Here is a 22,606-nt window from a genome sequence, read left to right on the forward strand (position 1 = left end):
ACATAAAGGTTATTAGTTAATAACGGTTATGTGTGTTTCCACATATACGCTATGCGAATTCACAAGCCGTTATGTGGGAAATGCTATAGTCAAAATGTATGTGTGCCACACATAATGGATTTCTTATTTCAGAGCCTCAAGTTCAACATTTAGTTCGTTTGAATCTGTGGATAAAAAATGGACGAATTTTCTATTGTCAGAGTCCGAGAAAACACCATCACAGTTATTTGTTGTTGTCTTGCGTAGCATCTATGAATTGATGAATTTAATTAATCATGATGGTGCTTAAACATCATAATGACGTGAACTTGACAGATTCCTTGAGTATCACAAACAACTGGGCATTTCGTGACAACGCGTATCAACGGGCCACATGTAGTGTATATTCTGAAATCCTTCGCGGGCCGCAGCAAAAGGCTTCGAGCCGCACTTTGGGGATCACTGTTATATATGATAGATAATCGAAACCGAGCGAGACATACGATTCATTTGGGAAAACTCAGTCGGTAAATGATGAAAACAGATGTGAACATACAGAGAAAACGACAAATGTTGGAAATGGCATAAGGTACAGTGGGGTAAGTGGGTAAATGGGGTAAGTGAAAAAAACGCAAGTATTTCACTGATGAAGCACAGAATTATTCAATTTCACTTCACAATCATACAAGGCCATTCAAATCAATGCGTTGAATAAGTGAAACATGAAATAATGAACCATTTCAACATGCGAGAGTAAAAGTTTATTAACCTTTCAAGTTTATCTTTTGCACAAGTTGTTTTGCGCGTCAAAAAATACAAATATTTTTTTATGTTGGTTTCCATAACACATTCAATTAGTGCATTGATAAATTGGTTTTCTTTGTAGTTTTGAATTCCAGCCACAAAAATATTGATATGAACATCATAAGCAAGTGAAAATTTTCCGACACTGAATGCATTTCTCAATTTTTCCAGGCACAAATAATTTCTATTAAGCGTATATAAACAAATGATACCAATTCGAACTCATTCGAAGACTTTTGGTTATTACAGTGATACGTGGTAATACAAAATCAGGAACCCAACTGCCAAGCGTGTCAGTGTTTTAAATAATCCATGTTTGATAAATAATTCGTGAAAAAATATTATTTATATAGCTTAAATACAAGAATCACTACTATTGCAAATATATCAACAATTATGATTTATTTAGTTGAAATTTATAAAATTTACTTATTTGGTAATGTAGACTCTTTCTACTGAAATCATAAGTGGATTGTTAATGAAACACTATATGCACAGACAAACAGACATAACACATTGAACATTTACCCATCAAATTTATCGTCATTCAAACACTAACGACATCTGTTGATTTCAGTTAGTTGGGCAAATCACGAACCAGATGGCGGTAGTGAACATGTGGGGCAAGTGAAAAATTGAAACCGATTTTTTTGTTTTCCAAATATTTTGTATCCTAAAAGTATTTTTCAAAGATCTTGTTCGCAAGCATATAAAGATTGGATAGATGATTCGTTATGTCATAAATATGATCAATTTCAATATTATCTTCAACTTTTATGACTTGATGAACATGAAATATACGATTTCCTTTACCCACTTGCCCCACTGTACCTTAATTCAAATTAAGTATGTCTTTAAGTTAAATTTGTGTTGAAGCTCGAGTAGTGTCTCAGGTCTTTCATTAGGTGTAATATTATTGAATCCAATCATTCACAGTCGAATTATAGAAGTACAAGGTGTATCTAAAGGTACCGAACATAACAGCTTTTCAATCCCGTACAGCACTTTTGATTTAATATTGAAAAGATAGCTCAAAATCGTAATTTCATAATTAAATTTGGATTAAACTCCACGATCTGTTACCATAAGGGATTAATTGAATGATTTCCATTTGGCGAGTAAGAGTTTTTAAGAGTTCGGCAGCTTTTTTAATGATATCTTTTTATCAAATTTATCGTATGTCTCGCTCGATTTCGATTATCTATCATATATGAGACCCGATGCCGGTGAAATCCACATCTTGAGGCATCTATTTTGCCCAGCAGCATTGAATAATTGTTAAATAGCATTGTTTATACATCTTACTTGTTTGCCATTTTGACCAAAACATAGTTTAATCTCAAAACATTGAATGTTAAAGTAGCGGATATTCGTTATTATAAATATAACCATGAAAAAATAACATTAAATTACATTAATCGCTTTTATAATAAGGAATTTTTTAGAAAAACATTCGCTGTACGCTCAATTTTGTCACCTGTAACAGGTGTATTTTGAGATTATTTTCAAACAAATAAACTTTAGAGGAAAATTTTCAACCATTTTATGTACGCATACATTGAAGGAAAAGATGAATATTGAAATGCATTAAAAACAACCGAGCCAACAATTAAATTTCCTTTGGAATTTTCAAATATATTTATCTTATCCATGCTGTACGCTCAATTTTGAGAGTGACTGTAAGTACATTACACTAAGATGAGTTAAAAAACAGATTTCTAACTTTCTAAGTTATTTTAATTTTCTCGTCTATAGAATCGTTTATGCCTTTCTCGTACAACAATGTGTAACGAAAAGGCTATAAACTCCAAAAATGATTTTTTGATAGGAGGCCTGGAGGGCCGACTTTTATATACTTGATCGGTATCAGCTTGATGAACTGAGGTGGTGTCTCTCGATAAAGTATTTAAATCTAAATCATTGGATGTTGATCTACTCACAAACTGCAACTAGCGTGGATCTCTGGCAAAAAGGTCGACGTGGGATAATTTTTGGCAACATGGCCACTATTCAACACATTCTAGGCCAAACATAAAGATATTTTTTTCTGAAAATGTGGGTTTGTTCTCCAGGAAACTAGAATCGATCGTGATAAATGTTATGAATATTTTGAACATAAGAATATGATAGTTAAAAAATGTAATGACTAAATTCTCTCCAATAGCCTTACAAGCAAAGTCCTTTGCCAATCCGTGATGATAATGAGTTTGATTTTGTTGAAAATCGACTGTAAGAAGGACATTCTGAAAATGTCGCATATAATTGTGCCTGGAATAAAAAACATAGTAAAGCTATTATAAATTGATGTGGACAATTTTGATCTTTCATATCAAAACCGTATCACGTAACCAAACCCGTAGTGTAACTGTAAATACATAATTCCAAGAATTTAATGCTAAGAATATGATGAATTCGATGGATACGATAAAAACAATGAATATAGTTAATATAGTTAATATAATGAATATAGTTCAGCTCGGAGATAGTTTTTTATTTATTATTTTATATTTTCACTAAACTGAATTCATACGGGAGCTTTGCAAAAGGAAGGTCGTGAGATTTATACCATCACAAATGTTGCCCTTCGCTCGCTTTCAAATCGACTTCTATAAAACATTGTTCATGCCTGTCGTATCGTAACGGAACTATCAAAATTATACTTTCGCCTCTAATTCTTGTTGGAAACGATAGCGCAACGGACCGGTTTCACACTCAAACAACCGCCCGGACAGACCTGTTCCGAAATTCGCGTGATACGAAGAAAAATACTTAAATGCGGAATTCGTTTTTCGACATCTATTAACTTTCTATACGGTACGGACTATTTACAAAAAACTATACATTAACAATTATACATCGTCAGTCAAATGATATTATTCTACACGCATACATTAATAAGTACATTCATAACACAGTTACTTCATCATACCAGGGGGCTGTCACTACTATATGCTAACAATTCTATCATGAACATGTAAATATAATGTAGAATGTGAATTAGTGATAAATGAAGAATAATAATACTGGAATCTATTATTAATAGATATACTTCGTAATTGCTTGTTGCGTATTATCTATTTATGATGCACGCACATTCGATTAATAAGCTGAAATTAAAATTTCTTACATGTATAATAATAATTTATCTACTAACCTTTCGGGTTTTTTAGTATAATAGTGTTTTTCATGCCTCGAAAAAGTAAATAATGATTAATATCTATTAGTGTAACAAACACATGTAATCATCTTTGTAGACAGACATTCTGTGCTAATAGGGGTGGGTTGGCAAAGATTGTTTCCTTTTCAGTGATTGTTGAATGCTGTTGATTAAATGAACAAAAAGGAAACTGTTGATAACATTCATATGAATTTATTGAATGATAATAATGGGTATAATAAATATTAAAATATAAGAATTTAATAAAAGAATTGATACTTCGAGCATAAAATATACAGTGGAATGAGGAAACATAGTATACTAAATTACTAACTGAAATCTTGGGCAACATTGCTATGTAATCTCAAACATTTGCTCAACATATATAGTTCCCGAGGAACACACTTGTCATATGACTCACATAGGACTGATTCCATTCATTGAGACTTGCTGCAACCAAATTGACCTAAATTGTGCTGCTAGAGTTGACTTATCAATATTCGGAGAAAGGATTGTCTTACACTAAAAAGCGTAAAAGTAATTGAGGAGGCGCATTTACAGTATAATTACATAACATGTAGTACCGTGACCTGCCCTAATTCCGCGCATCGCCTAATACCGTGGTTTTCATCAAAAATCAGAACCTGGCTATCATGGACATCGTATTATTTGGTGAAATGTGCAAACATATTATGTTGGAACATTTCACAAAATAATGTGATGTCCCATGATGGCCAGGTTCTGATTTTTTATGAAAACCACGGTATTAGGCGATGCGCGGAATTAGGGCAGGTCACGGTACACCTTGTAGCACAGAGAACAGACGTTGAAGCTGCACTCGCTATGTTGTCATAACTTTTTACCACAGACAAACAGACATAACACTCGACAAATATCCATCGTTCACTGATTTACTGGTCAATTCAAATAATCACTAGTTGGCCAATCGACCACTCGTGGCGCGCGCATCGGATTTACTCGTGTTTGTCGTTAGCACACTACCGCCATCTGGTTCGTGGTTTGCCCAACTAACTAAAATCAACAGATGTCGTTAGTGTTTGAACGACGATGAATTTGATGAGTGAATGTTCAATGTGTTATGTCTGTTTGTCTGTGTTTTTACTGTTCATTTTGAAATAACTTTGGAATGTCGCCGTTATCCCGCGCATAATCAGCGCTAGCGTCATCAAAAAATGCCACTGTGCGCTAGTGTCCTTATGCATGCAAGAGCATAGCAGTGCCATCGTGTTGTCAAAATGAGATTGTGTGTTGCAATGTCGACGGTCGTTAAGGCAGCCTTTACACCTCGGGAAAATTTTCCTCCGGATTTTGGTCCCCGTGCATTTTAAATGGGGCCGGGATTTTGATTTTCCGTGCCCAAATCCCGAAAACATCGCATATGCAAAAATGCATGGGGAAAAAATCCGCGGACCAAATTCCCGAGGTGTAAAGGTAGCCTCACACCTCGGGAATTTGGTCCGCGGATTTTTTCCCCATGTATTTTTGCATATGCGATGTTTTCGGAATTTGGGCACGGAAAATAAAAATTCCGGCCCCCTTTAAAATACACGGGGACCAAATTCCGGCGGACAATTTTCCCGAGGTGTAAGGCTACCTTTAGCGTTGCGGTTCGGATAGTTTGTTTACACATGTTTTGCAAGAAATTTTGTTCGAGCCTGCATGTCTGTTCTCTGTGCTTGTAGGTGCTTGTAGTGTCTATCTGCTTTCTAATGTCGAATTCGTGTTTGTTTTGATTCGAAACATATGATCCAGGACATCCAGTGCACTGGCAGTGCGTTGGTCTTGACTCATCAGATCATGATAAATAAATATGTTTAAGTGCGTGATCTGATTTTTACGGATAGTGGAATTTACTTTTGGGTGGATATAAATAGGGGATATAGCGCCTTCTGGTGACAATGTCATACGAAACATTGTTTCATGCAACATGCTCGCAAGATGGTGGTAGAGAAGTTGGACGATGGATTTTTTTGAAAAATGTTCAAACTGTTACGTCTGTTTGTCTGTGCTTCTACGATTGTCAGTTTAACTTCTGATAAGCTTTCAAGCCTCTGATTCACTTTGAAACTTTTTAATGATATTTTTTAGAATCAGAAATTGAAACAGTATTGATAGAATTTTATCTTTCAAGTATCCATTGGTATGTTTTTACCATAATCATGGGCAGGACAATGCTTCGACTGTCCTACCCAGATATTTTCATGCGTAGGACATGTCCTACTTGTCCCACCCACTCCCGGCGCCACTGCCGGGACATACTCACGCGAGTGCGTGTGCGAACGCGTCCAAGACAAAAGAATTCTCGCTTAACTTTTCAAAAGGACCTAAGTAACATTTTTCTCATGAATTAATTTTAATAACGCAATCAACAGAACAACATGAAAGCTATTGTTTGCTGCATTCAAATTACATGAAAAAAATGTTACTTAGGTCCTTTTGAAAAGTTAAGCGAGAATTCCTCTTGCTGTTGCTGATATGTATTCTGCTTTATGAGGGCTTGGACGCGCTCCGCATCGCTCAGCTGTTTAAGGTGCCTCTCAGACAGGGATGCCAGATTTGAAGACATGGCTTCAATTTGAAGACATTTGAATCTCTGTGAAGACATTTATTTCGTGAAGACATTTTGAAGACTTTTCAAAATATTTGAAGACTTATCTACTTATTTGAAGACACTTGAAGACAATCAATAAGCCAGCGAATAGAAAATACAATTTTATTATTTACTTATAAATTCTGCGACTTCAATATGCAAATTATGTAAATATTTCAAAAGTTATAATAGTGTTTGTCTCGGGCTTAAAATGTTAATAACATTTAAAAAAATCTAGTACAAAAACATTCACACTAGCCGATTAATAGCTGCAATGCATTTTAGACTTCATACGCACATAAAAAAACTGTGAATAGTAGCATTAGTTTGAATTTTCTTTAGCGGTGGCAGCGTTTTTGACGTGTCTGTAAAAAGGTATTTCGATCATTATATCGGAACATAATCACCGATCTAATTTACGGCAAAAACGGTTTTAATTTATTCAACCGTTGAGCTAGAACCAGATTTTTTTTTTAAATTCCTTTTGAATTCATCTGATCTTTTCGGCATTTCCATGTGACATTCCTCTGAATATCCGTCGGGAAACTCTTAGAATTTTCCGTGGATTTTTTAACAGAATTTTCAATGAAAATTAAAAAGATTTTTTCGTGCAAAATAAGGAGAATTTCCGAAAAAAATTATGGGAAATTTCTTGTCTAAATTCAGTACACACTTAAATCATTTCACAGATTTCGGTGAATTTTGCTTCAATTCACCGAAATCTCAACAGCAGATTTGTTCAGTAATTATTTCACCGATTTTCTGCGGTATTTTCCGTTGTTCAACTGTCAAACCCACCAAAAATCTGTAAATTATTTGCCGAACAGTTTTGCTGTTGAGAATCCAGTGAAATTTCACAGAAATCTGCGATTTATTTTAAGTGTGTATAGTTAATTAATAATTTCCGTGAAAAAATGAAGTAAATCCTTATAAATTTAAACGGGAAGTTCTGCCTAATTTCCACAAGTTTTTCTGAACTCCCACAATAAATCTCTTTTAATTTCCACAAGAAATTTGTCTCAATTAATTTCCATAGAAAATTCTTCCGAATGTCGAAAAAAAATTTAAATTGTTCTTCTGTCAAATGTATATTTCACAGAATTTCCATGGTAAATTTCGACAGAAAAATCTTCTTAAAAGAAATTCAGAGAAGTTCCACAAAAAAAGCGGTGGAATTTTAATAAAAGACTCAGTATAAAATTCATAAGAAACTTGTTACACTCTTTCGTTAAATTCTTCCTCAAATTCCTTGGCAATTCTTCTAGAAATATCTTTGGGCATTCTTCCAGTATTTTCTCAGAGAATTCCTCTATGAATTTCTCCAAAAAATTGTTCTTCTATTCTTTCTGTAGTTCCTCCAGGAATTTGTCCGGAAGTTTCAGGGATTTCTCCGAAAAATCCTCCAGGAATTCCTTTGCAATTTTTTCTAGGAGCTCCTCCGTAAATTCGTCCAGAAATTCCTGCCAAAGTACATCCTCCAGAACTCCTCCGGTAGTTCCTTCACGAATTCCTCCAGCAAGTCTTCCAGAAATTCTTCCGAAAGTTCCCAAGAATGTTGCCGAAAGATTATCCAAGAATGACTCCGGAAGTATGCTATGGAATTTATCTGGTATTTTCTCCAGAATTCTTTTCGGAAACTTATACACTAATACCTCAAGAAGCTTCTCCAAGAATTCATCCAGAACTACCTCCAAGAATTCTTCCGGAAGTTTCTTCAGGAATACTACCGGAAATTCTTTCAGTAATATCCTTCAGAAATTCATCAGGAAAATCCTTCAGGAATTTATCCAGAAAATCCCTTCGGAATTTTTCAGTGATGGACTCTAACAGTTAAGAAAAGCACTCAAATAAAGTAAAAAAAAACCTCCGGAAAGTCCTTCCTGAAAATCCTCCAATTTCTCCGTTCCAAAAGGAATTCCTCGGGAAATTTCTTCATTGAGCACCATCAAGAAGAAATTAGTAAAAGTAGAAAGAAGCTCCATCAGGAATTTATCCAGAAATCGCTCCACAATTTTATCCGTAAGTTAATTCAGAAAATTCTCTGGATGTTTCTTCAAGTATTTCACAATAAGTTTTGAATCTCTACAGGATATTCTTTAAAACGAAATTTGGAAGAATCCCACCTGGAAATTCAGTTAAAAAATCCAGTGGAGTTTTAACCAAATACTTAGTAGAAAATTCAGTGGAAACTCGTTATACACATATACATAAACAAGGAGATGATTAAATTTACAAACCAATTGGATTTGGAAGTTTCTTATTATTATTATCGTCTTTATTAAAGAGGTTTTCAGCCCTTGGCTGGCTCACCTCTCGCCCGAAGTTTCTTTTTGACAATAATCATAATTTTAATATTGAAGACATTTGAAGACATTTTTAAACGACTGTGAAGACATTTGATAATATCATCTGGCATCCCTGCTCTCAGAGTAGACGCGTCTACGCGACGCTGCGCGAAGATTGCACGCAAGGGAATAACAATCAAAAATAAGGAGCTGTCAAATCGCTTCGCATCGCATTTCGCGTCTACTCTGGCCGCACCCTAAGATGTTCCTTCAATTGTTTAAAATGATAGTATAATATGTGTTACGTAAGACTGGCAAACATTCATGAAACGCTGCTTTTTCGAAGTTTTGTTACTAAATTCGTTATAAGCTCACGATGGTGTTTAAATCTGTTGTGAAAGTATTACGTATCTATCGAGGTAAAATGTACGTACAATCGAGGGTACGCACTATCGAGGGTACGTTCTATCAAGGTATGCCTGTAGTAGAAAGCTCGTTATGCAGAATATTGAACGAATCCATTTTGCAATTATTTTTGAAATAATGATTCTTGTTAAAATTTTCTTAATTGCGTCAAATATGGTGCCTCCATTCCATGGTAAAACTTAATCATTTGTGAATAAAAGTTAGTCATAATTGTGCATTCTCCCACGAAAGAGCGCACTATGAAGTCATATTTGAATACACCCGATTCTTTTTTTACACGGGGGATGCGTTCCGCGTAAAAAAAGTTTTAAGTTCAAAATTTGAAAATCCGTGTAAAAAAAGTTTTTTGATTTTTCGACAAATCATGCAAAATGGAGCAACTTTGCAAAAATTTTGTATGTGATTTTTTTTACACGGCCGTGTAAAAAAAATCCGTGTAAAAACAGAATCGGGTGTACTTTATATTCAAAAGAGCATTCTTCAAAGTCCTGTGTGTAAACTTTTTTAGCAGTGTTGAATCCAAAGGGAGACATTCCTATTTTCGCTCTCATGCCAAATTTAGATAAGGCAAGTGAATTGAGTAAGTTGCTTGACTAATACGCAAATTAGACGTCTAAACACATTTGTTCAACACACTTCAATAACAGAAAGCTGATGACGTTCAACTTTTGGAAAGTTAATTGAATTCAACCGAGATAATCAATTCACTTGCACTGTCGAAACTTGGCATTATGCATGTATCTGCAATTTGATCTTTTCCGACATAAAATGTTATTCCCTAAATCTTTTCTTTGTCTTATTTAAAGTCAATTTTTCAAAAAAAAAACATGTTTTAACGCCTCTAACCCTAAGTATGAACTTCTTCGAGAAAAAGGAAACCTAAAATTTTAATCGCTATATCTCAGCAGCCCGTTGATCGATTTCAAAATTATTTTATTGATCTAAAAGGTGCTTTGTGTTTCTTGCTCAGTTTTCCCCTGGAATGCCGTGAGTAAGGACGCTGACAATCGAAAGATTGTAAAACTCGGTTTATTCAATAGTGACGCTACTACCATTTCTTAAGGAAATGCCGCACATAAACTTTTTGAACAGCCCTAGATGCCTTTGGAAAGGTCTACTACACGCAGAAAAAACTATTTAAAAAAACATGAACATAAAATCAAACAGAATTTCTCATTGCTTTTGGCGGTAATAAGAATGATTGTTGTTTCAACGGTTTAGGGTCATTTGGCCGAATGCCGGTTGGCCGAATGTCGTTTGGTCGAATGCCATTTGACCGAACAGTTGAAATACGTTTCCTTATTAAGTGTGTTAAGTGAGAAGTAAGTAGTGATTAATGAGAGGTAAGAAATCTTTGTAGTGGAAAGCAGTGAGAAGTGACAAACGAGAAATGAGTTGTGGAGTAGAAGAAGGAAGAAATCAGCGAAAAGGAGAAAGGAAGAAAAACTTGAAATAAGAAAGAAGAAAGAAGGAAAGAGAAAGAAGAACAAAGAAAGAAGGAAAGAGGTAGAAGAACAAAGAAAGAAGGAAAAATTGAAGGAAGAAGGGAGAGGGGAGAAGGAGGAAGAAAAAAATAAGAAGAAATAAGTATAGGCTTACCAGATGGTGTCCTTTGGGAGGACATGTCATTTTCAGATAATGTCCTCCCGTCCTCCGTTGAGCCAAAAATGTCCTCCTTTTGACGAAAGGACCTCATTTATTATGTTTCACAAACGGCTGCCGCATAACAATCAGTGCTGCAAAGTATCACCGTACAAGTCACGCAAAGCGTGACAATACCAAAATCCAGGTCATGTGTCAAGTACTCAATTGTGATGCTCAATGTGGATCTCACATGCTTGGTGTAACGATCACCATGAAAGTGACATTTTAGCAACTAGCGCTTGGTCACTCACCATGTCTTCACTTCTTCTGCGCCTGTGATCACCAGCATGAATGATAGGAAAACTTTCCTGATGTTGTGGTTGTCATATCCATGTCATCTTGACTATCGTGATGATCACTTGACCTATGCGGTGTTTGGTTCGAAATCAACGCTCGACAGCAATGGACAGCGGAATTAATGGATTTTTGCTGTGATAAAAATGCATGAAGCCAAAATAGAACTTTTGGGAACATTTAAGTGTTCTTATTGTTTATATTGACTTTTTGTGCAATATTTTAAGAGGTGCTGTTAAAAGAAAAGTACATGCATAGTTTTTCCAAATTTGATCCAGACTATCTTTTGAAAAAGGCCAATTTTTTTTTATTGATTTTTTCAAATGGATACAATTAAAAAACGACGCATCCTACAAAAAATTGTTGTATGGGTGACTATCGCAAAATCAGTCAAAGTTTCTAATAAAGATATCGGAAACAATTCAAATTGAGCCCTACACTGAAAAAAATTAGATTTAAAAATTAAAACTCGATTTGCGAAAAAACGCTTTTTTTGATTTGTATGAAATTGTGTCTCAAGAAAGGTGATTATGTTCCCTACCAACCGTCCATACATCGCAAGCTTGACACTTTTAAGGGAAAAAGTTTTTCTAACATAAAATTTTTCTTGTCGGAATTGATTTTTTTTCAGTGTCAAGGAGTGTCAGTGGATTTAACATATACATACATATATTAAAATATTCCTGTACAGTCAAGCAGAGTGCAATATTTAGGTCGTAACTAATCGCAACGGATAAAAATACACTGAAAATAATTTCGACAAGAAAATTTTTTTGTTAGAAAACTTTTTTCCTTCAAAGTGCCAAGTTTGCGATGTATGGACGGTTGGTAGGGAACATAATCACCTATCTTGAGACACAATTTCATACAAATCAAAAAAAGCGTTTTTTCGCAAATCGAGTTTTAATTTTTGAAACTGATTTTTTCAGTGTAGGGCTCAATTTGAATTGTTTCCGATATCTTTATTAGAAACTTTGACTGATTTTGCGATAGTCACCCATATAACATTTTTTTGTAGGATGCGTCGTTTTTTGTTTGTATCCATTTGAAAAAACAATAAAAAAAATTTGGCCTTTTTCAAAAGATATTCTGGATCAAATTCGTAAAAACTTAGTTAGAGCCATTCACAAATACGGCCCATACAAATTTCAGAACCCTCCCATACAAAATACGTTACGAGAGGGTGGGTGGGGGCTTTCAGCCCCCAGGTCCATTTTAGCGTTATGTAATTTGTGAATGAGCCCTTAATTTAACTATTGATTTATCCAATTTATCAATTAAAAACGACGTCAGTCCAATCAAACGACAACAAAATCAATCAATAACGGTGCTCACCTGCACTTTTGACAGCTGACCGACCTGATGCTCTTTATGGCTCTCAGCTTGTGGTTGTCAATCTGGGTGTCACGCTTACCGAAGGTACTCACGTGTCAGCTTCTACATGTCACGAAGCGCTTGCAGTGATTGTCAGTAAAGAACATCGTTTAAAAGCGTGGTGGTTTTTGTTTTCATATCTGATCATCTGGTGATGGTCACGACATTTTGCAAGACATTAACAATCTTCAGAGTGAACGCATCTATCCTACTTTAGATGCTTGAGGCATTCTGAAAACCATGTCCTACAAGTCAATGGATTGCTCAGTTGCATTGTCGAGACATTTATTTCAGGACAGCAAGATTGCTAAAAACTTGAGGTTTTTTTTCTTTATTTAAGTGAATAAAAAAACCCAACTTAAACTTTTAAACGCAACGGCCGATCGTTATCAAATTCAATAGTGATCAACTAAGCTTTGCCCACTGTGGAATGAAACTTGTTGCGAGAAATTGGTTGATGATTGCTATAAAAAGTTGTCTAATATTTTTATTTGCTTCTGTACACACACATACCAAACACTTACACACACACATACATACGCACGGACAGACAGACATTTGCTCAGCTCGCCAAGCTGAGTTGATTGGTATATAATACTATGGGTCTCCGAGGCTTTTGTAAAAAGTTCGTTTTCGTTCGTAGTGAAATGATAGCCTTTCGGTACAACTTTGTTGCACGAGAAAGGCAAAAATTGAGGTGAATTGAAACGAAATTCGCCAGAATTTCACAGAGTTTATTATTTTTATTATTTTGTTTCGTTTTGATGAGTTTAAAAATGAAACAAAACGACAATCCACGGAGTTTCGAAGTAAATTTTAGCTTAGCCGTTACTCCAATTGGTCGTCTGAATGGTTCCAATGAATTATTGGCAGTGGCTGATTTGCTACTCGCCGCTTCCACTTCCAGGCGCTATCGTATATGCGCAAATAGCCAGCGTAAGTTAACCGCAAGAAATTTGTATGGCGAAAGACATCTAACGCGGGTTTTCTCAAAATTAGAAACTTTTCATGAAAAACTAATTGGTACCGGTTATGTAGGAAGATGTCCGCTACTACGCCTACCAAATATTTTTTCGATGAAGGTGCTTAATTTTGAGAAATCGAACCTTAGATGCCTTTCGCCATACTGATTTCAGAAAGATAACTCCTAGTGTGCCGCTGTAATTACGCTCAAAGCAGGCGATTCATTGCAATTGTACATTAGTTAGATTATATTGAAATCGATCTCTGCAGCATTGTAAAAGCAAACCCAGTACAGCACCATGCTTTGACTAATTTTTTCGTCCATTAAAGCTTTTGAATTCGTCCTAGAGACTTACGTCTTTATCCAGGTTATTTACATCTTTCGGAGGGACACTTGGTGACCTTCCGGAGCTAATTTCTAGTCACTTTACAGGCTCTGATCTAGCTTTTAGATTTCTGTACCAATGGTTAAGAAAAGGTAGCTTTCTAGGACAAATAAAAAAAAAACACTTTTATTGATGTTCAGGAGCTTCCGGACTTCCGGAGGAACAGCTCTAAACATGGTCAAATGTTGCACCATCTTGGCTATTTTAATGGGGGCGAAGTCAATGTTTGACAGACATGCTTGACTGCGTGTATGGGGGATGACAATCCAAAATATATTTACAGATACAGGTGTTGCTGACCTAGCCCCACTTCCATTCCCGAGTTTCAGTTTCTTTTTTTTTTTTTTTGTCTTTGTTTAGGAGACTTTCAGCCCGAGGCTGGCTCGTCTCCACTGAGTTTCAGTTAGTAGGGTCAAAGAATGGTCCTTGCGTTGCTCAAAAATATATCGATATTTTGTTCAGTTTTGTTTTCAATCAGCATTCGACATGAAAAAAGTTGGGTAATGTATACCGCTATTGTAGAATGCTTTCAGAAAATCAGACAAATATTGTAAGAAATGGGAAAATGAAAATATAATGTTGAGTACATACAGTAAAAATCATACTATTTCATATGTCCTCCTTTTAACCACCCGTAGAACCAAATGTCCTCCTTTCAGAAAAAAATCATCTGGTAAGCCTCAGAAAGAAGGAAGAAATAAGAAAGAAGAAGTTTTGTACGAGCTTAGGAAGCTTACCAATAATAGAAAAATGTTTTTTTGTAAGCTTTGATCAATGAAAATAATATGGTTGATTCAACAAGAGATTTTTTTTAAATTTTAAATATCGTAATATTTTGAATAAAATAGTTTTTCTTTTTCCAATTCGAATGGTTTTCTATGAAAATATTCAAACATATTAGGTAATTTAGTTTCAATATTATTTTTAAACAGGATAATATGATTTTAATTTTTTGCCAGAGTTCCATGGAAGTATTAGGGGCCCTCCTTAGCCGTGCGGTAAGACGCGCGGCTACAAGCAAGACCATGCTGAGGGTGGCTGGGTTTGATTCCCGGTGCCGGTCTAGGCAATTTTTGGATCGGAAATTGTCTCGACTTCCCTGGGCATAAAAGTATCATCGTGTTAGCCTCATGATCAGGGAATCATTTTTTCTGGAATGCGCGTGCGAAACAAGCGACAAAAGCGAGTTTTTGTCGGAGATAACAATGACAAAGATCCGAAAAAAATTGTCAGCAACAAAAAAGAAGACAATCTTGTTGCTAACTTTTCAACCCGTTATTTTGCATTATTTCTAGAGCAAATTTTGGTTTTATGCTATCATAGTTTCTGCTTTTATGGAAATATTCGAGAATCGAACAATGATTACAAAATTAGCATCGTATTCTCGGAAATATAAGAGCATGATGCAAGGCAAATGATTCTGTTGATGACAAAGAGTATATTGTTAGGCGTTGCCCGAATATTGATTCCCTGCTCATGATATACGAATGCAAAAAATGGTAACCTGGCTTAGAAACCTTGCAGTTAATAACTGAGGAAGTGCTTAATGAACACTAAGCTGCGAGACTGCGAGAAACACTAAGCAATAAGAAGAAGAAGAAGAAGATTAAGGGAGCCAACAACTGCCGACCTGGAACATTTTTTGTTGTATTTCCGGTCTTTATTTTAAATGATTTATTTACCTAATAGGAAATATAGCTATCGGAGGCTGAATATAGTTTGTATGTTACAAACCCTTCGAGCACCAACTAGAAAAAAGTTTTATCATCGAATGAGTTTGGGCTTCTGTACCAACCCCGTGAAACAAGCACTAGTTCTTGAAGCCACCGTTTGTTGGTGTGGCGCTAGTGCTGTTCTTGAAATTTAAAGCTCCGTTCATATTGTACCGTACATTTCGCGCGGGTATTTATATATCGCAAAATGATTTTCGGTCTGAAAATTTTAAATTTCAATAACTTAAGTTATATTGGTCTGTTTTCGTCATTTATTCAGCATTCTACGTGCGGTAATAGCTGCCACAATATAATTATCATCAAAATCAGCCGAAATTATCACCAAAAAAAATAATTTCGATAGCCGCCACAATTTAACATGTTCTGGTAAGGTGCAATCTATTTGACGTTTGTCTTGTGTCGTTTGTCATCGCAGCGATCATCATCATCCTTATGAATTTATCATTATTGGCGAATAAAGGTTGCACGAAGAAAAATAAGTCGAAGGATAATATTTGAAAATAATTGCGCGGGGAAACATACGGGAAGTTTTTTAAAACTCTTCCCAAAAACTTTAGGAGCAATTTTATTAAAAACAGTTAGCAGTACGGGGCTAGACTTTCCTTCTACTGCATAATAAACGCAATTTTTTGATTTCAAATTTTATTTTGTGATATCACACTAGATACACAGCATGAGAAAAGTCCAACCCCGTACTGCTTTCCGTTTTTAATCAAATTATTTCTAGACATTCCACTAACAGAGCTGGCCGCTTATTAGCGCTGTACATGACCACATTAACTGGGTGAAGCAAATTTTGAGAGAAATTAAATAAATATATTTCAACTTTGTCAATTATCATCTCCTAATTTAAAAATGGCCACCTACAGATCTCAATGGTATGACTTACCTACACGTATCCACATTCATTTAAATGCATTTATTTGCTTAACTGACATAGATTAAACCAGAAATTACCATTGTTGCGCAATCTAATCGATATCATTGAAAACAGCCTGAAAGTTGGCAATTAATGGTTCATCCATGTACTGTACATGGGGTGACCAATAAATGTCTGATGCATAAAAACAGTACTTCATTTTGGTCACTCCTTTTTCATCCGTCTCAAGTTCATGTTAAGCGATTGGAATATGTTAGTATCTCAATTACAATTAAACTTTGGCCGCAGGACCTCGAGATTGCCGTTTGAACCAATTTAAACGTGTTTCAGGTGCATGTTACGAAGAGTCCTATAATGCATGTTCTCCTGCATACTGGCGTCTAGCAGGCACTTTGGTAGAAAGCTTTACATTTTAGATAATTTTAAAGATAAATAATAGTTGATTTGTGAATTCTCATCAGGAGCCGCTAGAGTTGAGGTAAAAGTATGCAATGATCATACTTCCGATAAAAATTTTCCTACACATTATCTAAAATTGATCGAAGAAGCTCAGGCTTATCCAAAATATGTACATGTCCAAAATATATCATTTACCCTACATCATTGAATATCTCAGAACAAACACAATTAGTTCATGTTGACATTGCAAATTTAAATTGCTACAATCTTCTTATTGATGCATGTCAATCGAAAGATAAGACTTTGCTTTCAGCTCAAATGACCTGTGCAAATTGAAAATTCATTTTTGAACAGACTAAAAGGGGGTTTCCAAAATGTGTATATTTGGGGGTATAAAATATGTTGCACTGTCCAAAACGAAGAATATTTTCATTTCAGATAGTTGAAAATCTTAGCTATTTATAGACATCCGATGCCCATTTCAAACTTCCTTCCCATAAATAAGACTTTCATATATGAAATTATGTGATTTTGGCTTGTATCACACGTCTCATTTGAAAGATATAAGCGGATATTGGATAAAATTTTGCTTTAAACTGAACCATTTTAGCTGACGAGAAACCTAACCATACTGCTCATGTCGTAAATGTGTAACATTTGAATTTTTGTCGATTTATAGTTAATTTAAAGTTAATAGTGATTCAAATTATATGCTGCATTTAATTTTAATATGAATGTGAAACATGCATTCTCCCAGCAGCTGCCCTAGATTAATTTAAGTTCAGATTCAAAAGCTCAAAACTGTTGCACAGCTTTGTTCTATTTTCTGCAGATTGAATCACGAAATTCAAATGTTGTATGCTTTGGCGATTGAACGCGTTATTTTAACTACGGAATTCGGATCAATGTACTTTGCAGCTACGCCGCATTTCTGAGCAGCAAAATAAATAATTATTTTATTTATTCAAACAAAATTCAAACATGAACAGCACACTGCTGGAGATACTAGCGTTTTTGTTTCATTTTGCTTGAGATTCCAACGAGAATAGTGTTCTAAAATTTGGAGGAAAAATAAATCACTGCTGATCAATCAGTTAATTGGTTTGCAGGTTTATTTTTTTTTCCTACTTGAAAAAAAAATGGGTTTTTAACAGAACGGTGCATTAGAAATTAAACACGCAGACAAAAACTACGCTAAAACAAACATATTCTAGGTAAATCCAAACATAAATTCAGTTTGTTCTGGCATCAAAAATAAATATGTTTGGATCAAACATATTGTTGCATTTGAAGCGATCGAAGACTTGAATCAAATGTGCTTCTCAAGTTGTTTCAACTAGCTAAATGTTTGAAGCAAACATGGATATTATTGTTTTGGTTTGACCACTCATTATATTTTCTTATCAATTCTACCAATTTTCATATTCTGGTATCATTTGACTACCAGATTTCACAATTCAAACGTTCACATTTCATTTACTTACCTTTCTGTACCTGAAAAACATCCTTATTATCAACTTGGAAGCAAGAAAACATATGTTTCTCTTGCTCCTGATCCTCTGCTGACTTCCGATCGGATGCGATCCGAAGTCGATTTTTTTACTTTTATAACAGCGAGCGAGGGCTGCTCACTAGTGCATGTATAAAACAAACAGGGATTTAATTTGGTTTTTAAAATAAATATGTTTGATTCAAACATATTACCATTTTGAAATAAACATGTATATTTTTGAAGCAAATGGATGAAATTTGTATCCGTGAAGGCCCACTCTTTACCACAATGCCAAATATTTGTCAAATTCCTTTTGACATCTATCAAAACTGTTTAAATATCGACATGGGTATCAGACAGGCTTGACAAATTTGGTATTTGTTATTGTGACAAATACAGTGCTGATAACTTTTGCACTATAGCGAAACATGTGTATCTGAAATGAACGATTCAGCTATAGAGATAATTGTAATAAATTACATATTTTAGATGGTGCGCTTTTACTTTTAACAACAGCCTAAAATCGAGCCCAAAATAAAAAAAAATACTGTTTATTTATTTTTTATTCGAATTAAATCTCTCCTCGAGCGATATTGTCGCATGCGTCACTGTGTTCCGTGCTTAAAGCCACAGCTTGACAGCTAGCACCAAGTTTAGCACTAGCCACCCTATAACCAGAGACTGGCGGACTGAAAAACTGTCGACATGGCAACGTATGAAAATGCATGAAATCGTGAAAATAATACTGGCATCACTTGAACTTTTTGCTTGATTCTCATGGATGCAAAAAGTAAACAAGTCGAAATGGAACCGCTTTTGACGGTTCGATTGGAAACAAGATGGCGTCTTCGCCGATCTCTTATTGTAGTATTTCTATTTAGCACCAAGTTTTCGGCTTCAATCATATTGTATGCAGATGACAGCCGTTTCAGGGGGGCTGTTCTGTACACGATTGGACTATACAAGAAACAGTGCATAGAACGCGTCAATTATCAATTTATCGAATGATGTACTATGGGACGGCTCCACACAAAGTGGTGGCCAATGAAATTTTTTAAACATGTTCATTTTCATTTCATTACGTCAAATCAGAGACTAGCCCCCAGGCAAGCTGGCGGCCATTATCGCTCGCGGAAAACTGGATACAAAATAGTGGGTACAGTGGGTGTAATACTTGTCGGTACTCTTACTTACAGTACTCGAATAGTGCTATAAAAGTATACGGACTTGCTGGAAAGATGCTTGTTTTGGTTCTATATTCAAAATGAAAAGAATGCATCGTACACTCAGAAATAAAATAAACCCTTGAAAGGTTTGAAATAAATCATTTTATTTATTTTTGACTTTTATACCTTACATAGTATAAAGAGTATACTGTGATGCATTTCAATTTATTCTAAGCCGGAATAACGCGGAAATATTGTTCCTTAGCATAATGTCTTTGGATTTCTTCTCCATTCACTTTATTAATCCTGCCAAGTCACCGCTTTGATTACCGCTGAATTTTAATTTATTTTCCAGTGAAATTCCGCATGCACAAAAACTAATTAGTTATTATGGAAAGTCTGTAACAAAGTCCATTTGAGTGACATTTCGCGGATATCATCGGTGATTTTATTTCAGTCGAATATACCGGTACTTCTGTCGCGAGTGTTCTGATTATTCCCCGTGTCCTGCATAAAGAATAGAGCATTCGATTTACGGGCGATCGTTGGCCCATTTGGGCGATTTTAAAACAAAACTGATGCTCTAGGACCTCAAGAACGATAACTACAACATCAACGGAATTCCCACCATGTTGATGGTTCCTGTACTGAATCCGTGCTTACGCGCGGAACATATTCACATAACGCGCGAGAAGACGATCCAACACCTGCCAGCTACGACACGGATCATCGGACCAAAAGAACCTGCTGTCATATGATCCGGTTATATCGGAAGTTAAATGTTATTTTGGTAAGCCAGTATATATTTTAGGAGGATGTTTATATACAACTAATTATTTATATATTTCCAGATCATTGAGCCGAAAACAAAAGTCTCGCCCCAGTAAAATGACACGCTATCTGGTGCAGGAGAAAGCATCTTCGGTGACACAAGAATATGACCAGTCACATACATGTATCTATTATCTAGTCAACTAAGGCCCGGTTCCGTATCTCCAGGTGGTGCTCAGATTGATCACATGATATTGACAAACATTTATTATCGCATGATTTTTAATAAAAAAAAAATATAAACTGTGGTTCCCTTTCTACTTATGTTTCAAGACAAAATTTTTCAAAACGACTTATCTGCTTTTGTAAACAAAAGATTTAAACGACGATTTGACGAATCTAATAGCTCTCCCGCAAACCAACACCATCATAAGGTAGGTGAAGGTTTCCGCTACCTGTTGATGGTGTTGGTTTGCGTGGAGAGCTATCGATCGTCAAACCGTCGTTTGAATCTTGTTTACAAAAGCAGATAAGTCGTTTTGAAAATTTTTGTCTTTGTTTTTCAATCATTAGAAGAAAAAATGAAAACAACAAACATAACCTAGAAAACATAACCAAATCCAAAATAAACTAAATGGTAATAAATCTTATTTATACTAGAAAACATTTTCTAAAAGTTATACTATCCCGGTATTGTTGGATGGAATACGAATTTGGGGTCAACCAGGCGAATAGCCATTTAGAATGACTTTTAAACTATATAGTATAAATTAATTTCTGAGTGTACAAATTGACTAAAATCCAAGAGGCTTAAGGTGATTATACAATCAAGCCATGTGGTGAATATCAAATTCACCACACGTTTTTCTAATCCTATTGTCAAAAGTTTAAAACCAGCGTAATATTTGTTGTACAATGCTGAAATTAAAGTCGATTGCTTAATATGAGTAATCAAACGATCTACAGATGTTGCGATCCCCATGGGCGTTGTTGTTCTTTCAATTCGTGCTCTTGAAAAATCACTAGAAAAAGCACGTGGTTTCCAAGATGGCTGATTTGTGGCTTTGTTGTATAACCACCTTAAGAAACTATGGGTTCTTTTGGCAAATTGACTTTAAATAAGAATCTCTAATGTGAATTGCAATTTTTGTTCTAGGTTTGTTTTTTGTTCACTTTATTATTTTAACAATATTTGAATTTTTATTTCTAGGTATCTTCATCTTCCAACAATAATTTCCAAGGATACGCCAATTAATTCATAATCTTGATATTTTATATACTGCGACATACAGGATTTCAGGATCGCAAGAAGTGCATTTATAAAATAATAAAAATGTTATTTCCCTAATAAGTTTTGAATAAACTAAGCTCAAGTATGAATTCTTAAGAAAAATAGTGTTCTTTATTGTTCGTAGTGGCACCACAGAGAACAGATGTTCATCTTCATTCGTGCGTTTATGTAAAAGTTTATACTGGTCACAACGAAATATATGATCCCCCTTTGCGCGGTGCTAGTATGCTGATAAATACAGTGAAAATTTGCCGTGTTTTTCTTTTTAGCGTTAGTGTTCATTCCAAATTGCTCTTAGGCGGTAGCACTACCTTTCTTATGTAATGTAAGCCAACGTCATCCCTATGGCTCTAAAAAAAAGTCTGGCGGTGGAGTTCTAATCGCAATGTCTACAAATTTTGATTCAAAAAATAATAACTACCAAAAAATATTAAAACTTTGAGTATGTTTGGGTTAAATCAAAGATGACAAGAAGGAGTAGAACAGATATTTAAAATTAAAAGCTTTAAGAAAAATATGTCTAAACAGAAGTCACAAATCAATCTCGTTTCAGAAAAAAAAACGAACAGTGGGTAATGTCTGTGACATAACCGCTAAGTGGACGTACACTGAACACAAACCTCCTCATATCAACGAATGAAACGTAATCCCCTCTCTTCAAAACAAAGATCATCCTAAAAGCGAATGACAATCAGCAATGAATGCCTCCCAATCAATTTTTGGAATGGAAGTCACAAGGAAAACAGATGATTTTTTAAACGTAATTTAAATGACTCGTCATCCTATATACGAAATGCAATGCACCAAATGAAAATCTTCATGAAACCTGATGATATTTGTTTTGCAGGCGCCCCATAATGAAATTCAGTCGGGTTAGAAAAGATTTCAAATTAATATAGTTTAATGTTTAGTTCATTCGTGAATCATTTGTTGTAACACGTTGGAAAAGTT

The 22,606-nt window shown here is 35.2% G+C and overlaps 1 protein-coding gene across 2 annotated transcripts in view; it reads left to right on the forward strand.

Annotated features, from left to right (window-relative positions):
• LOC134205779 (speckle-type POZ protein-like) overlaps positions 1 to 21,757 on the forward strand; it is a 135,781-nt gene extending 114,024 nt beyond the window's left edge. For both annotated transcript variants that reach the window (XM_062681364.1, XM_062681363.1), the window contains one exon: positions 21,575 to 21,757. The gene's annotated coding sequence lies outside the window, so the exon portion shown is untranslated. The remainder of the gene's footprint in view (positions 1 to 21,574) is intronic.
• Positions 21,758 to 22,606: the final 849 nt, after the last annotated feature.

The sequence above is a fragment of the Armigeres subalbatus genome, chromosome 1, assembly GCF_024139115.2.
Source record: "Armigeres subalbatus isolate Guangzhou_Male chromosome 1, GZ_Asu_2, whole genome shotgun sequence".
In the NCBI taxonomy this organism is placed as follows: Eukaryota; Metazoa; Arthropoda; class Insecta; order Diptera; family Culicidae; genus Armigeres; species Armigeres subalbatus.